Source organism: Vigna unguiculata, chromosome 9, assembly GCF_004118075.2.
Source record: "Vigna unguiculata cultivar IT97K-499-35 chromosome 9, ASM411807v1, whole genome shotgun sequence".
Lineage (NCBI taxonomy): Eukaryota > Viridiplantae > Streptophyta > Magnoliopsida > Fabales > Fabaceae > Vigna > Vigna unguiculata.
Window position 1 is genome coordinate 23,305,792 of NC_040287.1, and position 6,306 is coordinate 23,312,097.

A 6,306-nucleotide genomic window follows, 5' to 3' on the forward strand; every position below is an offset into this window, starting at 1 on the left:
ATAGATAATATCACTTCATAATTGGATGCATGTTTTAAAATCAAAAACTTAGGCCCTCTTATGTATTTTCTTGGATTTGAAATTGCCAGAAGAAAACAATGTATAAATTTATCCTAAAAAAAAATATACTCTTGATTTGTTAAAAGATACTGGCATGATGAATTGTTCCTCTATCAGTACAAAAAATTACTTTTTAGTAGAGGTTATTTTGAGGAGGTTGTATAAATCTCTACAAATTAAAATGATTTAGGATGATTTTGAAAATGGTCTAAAATGAAAATAATGACGGGAGTTTTAATTATTTTTTAAAGAGGTTAATAACCTCCACAATTAAAATACATTTTTCAACTTTTCGTATTTTCTTCCCTCTCATTTTTTCTTGGTCCTTCTTCGTTACCTCTTCGTTTTTCCTTGTATGTTATTCCTTCTTACCATTTTTTTTTCAATTTCTTATGGAGTTTCGTTTGTGGTGAGTTCTCTCGCGCCTGTTCTTCATCTCTCTAGCTCCTTATAGGATATTCTCTCACATTTGTTTTCTTTTTGAATCGGATGACTTTCTATGATGATTGGGTGTAGCTCGCAAAACCACCGCGTGTTGCTCACTGGCGATTGGAGAAGACGAAGTAGGTACGATCCATTTTTATTCTAGGTTTTCGAATGGAATGTGATAGCGGGTTTTCGAATGGTTTTCAATTCTAGGTTTTCGCTTTTACAGTTTTCTTGGTTATGAATTTACTTCGTATTCTGAGTGTTATCTAACGGTAAAAAATCACTGGTTATGAGGGGCACGTATTGGTACTAAGGGTCGAGGCGGTTGGAGAGGATTTTGATGCGACCAGTGATGTCGAGGTAGCTGTATTGTGATGGGAGGGGTTCCGACAGAAGGCATAAGGGTTGGTAGACTTGCTGCTGCGGCAGAGGCGACGAGTGATGCTTCTTGAAGGAAGAAGGGTTGCTTAATTGTTAGTTTTTTTGAACTTTTTTTCTGTTCTTTGGTTGTCAGCTCTTGTATATGGTTTTTCTAATGGATTGAGAAATCATTTGTGAAATGATTATTGTTTTCTCGAACATATTAATGGTTTGAGTAATCGATAATCCTACGAGAATAATGAAAGTCAAATTTTAATTTCTATGGGGCATTCCTAGGGTTTGCTTGATCCTTATTTGATTGTATTAGATAATTTTAAGCCCAAGAGTAACTCTGTAAATATTAGATAATTGGCAAAATTTAGAATGTTGCACACTTGCACTCTTTATTCATTATAAAGGGCTCACTCTTACTGATCAAAAGCATAAATGTTTCTATTCTGATTCTCCATAATTAGGATGCATTCTACATTACTATTATATTGTGAATTGTATATTTTTCAACTCTATAATCAGCAACTTTCTTAGTTTTCCATTTTTAATTATCCAGGAAAAAGTAAGAAGGGTGAACTTAGTATTTTTCCAAAGACTTTTGTGGTGCTGTCTCATTGTTTGCATATGATGCCCAGGTAAAAGTCTGCTGCTGCTGCTGATAATGCAAATTTGAAGGTCAGGAACCTTTCTTTTATATTATTTTTAATGTCGTTTGATGACCATATGCAATGACATTGTTACATCTTTAATGATCTACAGAGAAATCCATGGGTACCAGGAAGTACCAGGAATCTTGAGATATATATTTTGAAGGATCAGGTATCATTGGCATGAAATGTTTACTTTTATAAATATTTTCAATGTTTTAGTCTCTTAAAACATTTGTAGCGTCTACTCTCATGTTGGAACCAATTTGTGACAACAGTAAGAGCGTGGATGCACTTGTCAAAGTGAAAAAAATATTGAAACATGATTTACCTTACCCTTTGGTGATTAGGGTTAAGCTTAGGAATAGAAATGAGTTAGAGGATTGTCATTATTATTCAGTGTGTTTTTATCTTTTCATTTTGAAATGTATAGTTTTTGTTAAGTACATTCTATGTATGTCTTTATCTATTTATTTATTCCATTTCTCATTTTTATGATCCTCCTTATGAACTAACGTAGTTGCAGCTTAAAGGCCCTTGGTCACAAATGGATTGATTTTCTTGATTTTTGTGGGAAATTGATTTGCAGGTAGTTTCTAACTATATTTGCAAAGATGAAAATAATTTTTTACCAAAGAGGATCCTTGTCTATGACGAGACTCCTTTTACATACTTGAGGGAGAGCAATTGTTCCTCCTTCATTCTTGAACTTTGAATAAAAAATAACAATAATGTGTATTAATCTAAACAATTAATCTATTCAATAATTAAAATTGCTTCTCAAGTTAGAAGAGCCTCGTCCATGATTGTACAATTTACTCAGTAAATTGCAATTAAAATTGGATTTGATGCTTAATCCAGAGGTCCAAGAAATCTTTAAGACCAAATCTAAAATCATTTCTTACATTAGGACCAGATCTACTTTTGGATGATAGGTTTTGTTTTTAATTGTACAGAAGAATTGAAATGATTGAAGAATTAGAGAAGATGGCAAGCCTCAGTATTCCCAAAGACTTGTCGAGTGAGGAAGCTAATCAATATTTGAAGGATGCATGCGTGAAGTATGAGATCAAATGTCCACCTCCTGAGACAACTGCACGTTTGTTGGATAAAGTAATCTCTTTTTTCTGTCTTTTTAATTATCTACTTGTTTTTAAATTATTCTTTTATTTGAAAGATGATCCTTGTCATAATGGATCAAATTTTAAAGGGGCCCGTTTTCCTGTTATATTTTGTCATACTTATTGTGTTGCTGAATTTCTGATTTAAAACCAGGACAAGAGTTCATATGTAGTATGCAAAATATAAAAGCACTAGTTTTGTGTTATGATTGGGATACTGAAGTATTTATGAATGGTAGGATGGGGGATAGAACTTTAGTCCAAACTTTCTAGTCTTTCTCAAATAACAACTATCCATTCCAGTAATATAACTGTAATTTTCAGTACAACAGCAACTATGAATAATGTAGTCGGCACACAGTCAATAAACATTATAGTCTTTGTTCAACAGATAGTCATTCTAGTAATATAGTTTCCACTACAGAGCTCCAATGTTTCTATATTGTGAATTGTAACATTAATTTCTATAATAATGTTGGCGCAGGTTTAGTGATTGACACATTAGGCCAGAGAACTTCTTAGTATAGAGGTGTCACAAGGTTGGTTTACTTCTATTTTTTTAATGTTCTTGTTTTTTTTTCTAAATGCTAATTTGATGAGTGGTGAATTTTCTTTGTGAACTGAAGGTGGTTATGATATAGAAGAGAAAGCTGCAAGAGCATATGATCTTGTAGCTCTTAAGTATTTATTGGGGACCTTCAACACACACAAACTTCCCAGTATGTTACAAAAGATGGCATTTCTGGCTCATAATCTTGTACTCCTAGGAGTCTCATTTTCTTTTATATTTGGCAGCTAGAAAATTACCAAACTAAACTTGAGGAAATGAAGAATATGAGCAGGCATGAGTATGTGGCCCACTTGAGAAGGTGAACACATTAGTATCAATATTATTATGATAAAAGTTATCAATAATTTTTATTGTTTAATGATGATGTTGGTGATTGCTTTGCAGAAAGAGTACTGGGTTTTCAAGGGGTGCATCAATGTACAGAGGAGTGACAAGGTGCAATGTTGTTTCTCTACCACTTTTTTTTTATGCATTACAAAGATTAAACATGGTGGTTAAGTAGGCTAAATAGGTTAAATCCACTTTTCATTATTGCACAAGCACCACCAACATGATGGACTTAGAGGGGTGATGCATTGTAGCTTTTGAGATATTAGCCATCATGGGATCACTAATACATTTATCAGTAGCTTCTTCTCTGCACTTTAAAACATGTAAAGTTATCGTTTCTTATGTTGCCATTGTAATAAGTGAGCAATGACTTTTGAATTAGATTTTTGTTCTTTTGATATTTTAGTATCACACCTAATAACATGACTACCACTTCTCTCTGTTATCACCATTTTTTCCAAACTATTTGAACAACACACTAAAAACCATCATTTGGAAAAGAAACTTATGAGTAAAATGCATGTTTCATTATTAATTGCTTCATATTAGCTCCCAAAAGCATTTTGAACTTTTCATCCTTAAGTTAACGTGATTTTAATTATGGATTCAATAACATTTAAGGGAAATTTGTAATTTTCATTGTTTTTTATTTTAGGAATTTCCTTCCAATGCATGTCCTAGGTATGCAAAAGACTTTTAAGTAAGGAGCTTGCTAAGAGGATGACATTGTAACTGCATATGACAATGCATATTTGACAGTCCATGAACCGAAACTAAAAGGTTTGTTTATGTCGAATTGAAACACTAGTTATTATTTTACCATTTATTATTATATCAGTTCAAAGGTCAAATTATTTATTACTAATTATTAACTTTACTTTAGTTTGCTATTCTTGTTCTTACTAACTGTTTAAAGATCTAATTGTTTGTTCTTGTCATGTAAAAGGTGGATTTGACAGCTTATGTGGAGAAGCATAAGTTCTGTTTTGATGTTGTTTTGACGAGAATGTTACCAATGACGAAGTAAGGCAGCTCCTTAACAAATATTAAATCTTTTTGCAGTTTCTTATTTTAATGATCATTTCTTATTTAATCTTTATGCATGTCTTATTTTTGCAGTTATGAAGAGTACATAATGATAAAGAGGTTAGAGATCTTGCAACTTATGCATATCTTTATGTGAAAATCTGAAGAAGATTTATCTTTTAATTTTCTCTATTAAATCATTGGAGTACTATGGGCGTGAACCGATTTAACTGAGATGGAACTACAACTTTGGAGCAGCAGAGGAAAGCATTAGTTTTGATATGAAAGGGCAAGTTGAATGTGATGGAGGAAACCCTGATATTGTTCAAGCTCGTGTTGATTACTACACACAATACTGTTCAAAGCTTGGTGTTGCTCCTGGTGATAACCTCACTTGCTAAGCCATCTTAGTTACTCAATGCATCAAGGATATTTTACTGGGAAGGGTTGCTCATAAAGTTGGGGTTGCATGTTGAAAAAAATCCCTTTTGTCTGCAAGAAGATTCAAGAGTCCAGCTAGGGAATTCATTTTTCAACATTATATATATTTTTTATATTTATATTGTAATTGACAATGAATAAACTTTATCTTAAATCATCAATAAAATTAATTTTGGTTAAATTTTTGTGTATTTTATAAATTTATATATTTTATTTATTTCTTATTAGAAAAACAGATTCCATTAAATTAAGAAATTATAAATGCAGTGGGTGATTAAATAAAGGAGGTTTCAAACCTCCACAAAATAATATCACTAATAGAAGAGGTTAAAACCCCCTATTAAAAAACTTCCGCAGTATAACTATGATACCAGGGGTTAACAAAAACCTCTATAAATAAGTTGTGGCAATTCTAACTGTGGAGGTTTAGAAAACCCCCGCAAATTAATTTGTAGAGGGTAAAAACCTCCGCAAATTGAAAAAAAAAAACCTCCATTAATCATCCATTTTTTTGTAGTGTATTGGTACACCTATTAACTTTTCTATCAAGATGCAGGCAGAATGGGATCTCCTTGATGATCCAACATCCTATTGAAGACTAATAGGGAAGCTTGTGTATTTAACCAATACAACACCTAATATCACATATGTTGTTAGTCATCTTGGTCAGTACGTTGCAGCTCCCACTAAAGACCACCTTCAAGCAACTTTTCGTGTGTTGAGGTATTTAAAACAAACCATTAGTGATGTGAATCACGATTCATATCAATTGGGCAATGGATTTTTCTTTCTGCTGATAGCGACATTCAACTACGTGGATACAACGACTCGGTTTGGGCAAGCTGTGTGGATTCACGGAGATCTGTTACATGGTACATCATATATCTTAGAGAATCTCCTATAAGATGGAAGTCTAAAAAGCAAGCCACCATTTCAAGAAGCTCCTTAGAGGCAGAATATAAGGTCCTTGCTCATAATGTCTATGAAATTCAATGGTTAAGTCACCTCTTACAAGCCATTCAAATCAAAAGCAATTCACCCGCTGTCATCTATTGTGATAATGCGTCTGCCATCAAAATTGCTACAAATCCCGTTTTCCATGAATGAACAAAGCATGTGGATATAGATTGTCACACTGTACGTGAGAATATATAGCAAGGATTAGTTAAATTACATCATGTCCCTACGAATCACAAACTTGCGGACATTTGACGAACGCTCTACCACCGGGCCTTTTCTCTAAACTTAATGCCAAGCTCGACAGCCATACATCTATATTCGGCTTGAGGGGGGTCTCAGAACCTAAAAG

The 6,306-nt window shown here is 33.2% G+C and overlaps 1 long non-coding RNA gene across 11 annotated transcripts; it reads left to right on the forward strand.

Moving 5' to 3' along the window:
• Positions 1-385: 385 nt before the first annotated feature.
• Positions 386-5,178, forward strand: LOC114162536. 11 transcript variants are annotated; one of them, XR_003599234.1, is made up of 13 exons: positions 386-469; positions 577-962; positions 1,418-1,536; positions 1,621-1,680; positions 2,029-2,097; positions 2,465-2,621; positions 3,114-3,168; positions 3,256-3,348; positions 3,425-3,498; positions 3,585-3,635; positions 4,186-4,310; positions 4,477-4,553; positions 4,650-5,178. It is a non-coding gene; the product is annotated as an uncharacterized LOC114162536 (long non-coding RNA). The 11 variants fall into 11 exon arrangements; XR_003599235.1 differs by having other exon boundaries at positions 2,035-2,097; XR_003599237.1 differs by lacking the exon at positions 2,029-2,097 and having other exon boundaries at positions 4,650-4,676; positions 4,815-5,178.
• The last annotated feature ends 1,128 nt before the right edge of the window (positions 5,179-6,306 follow it).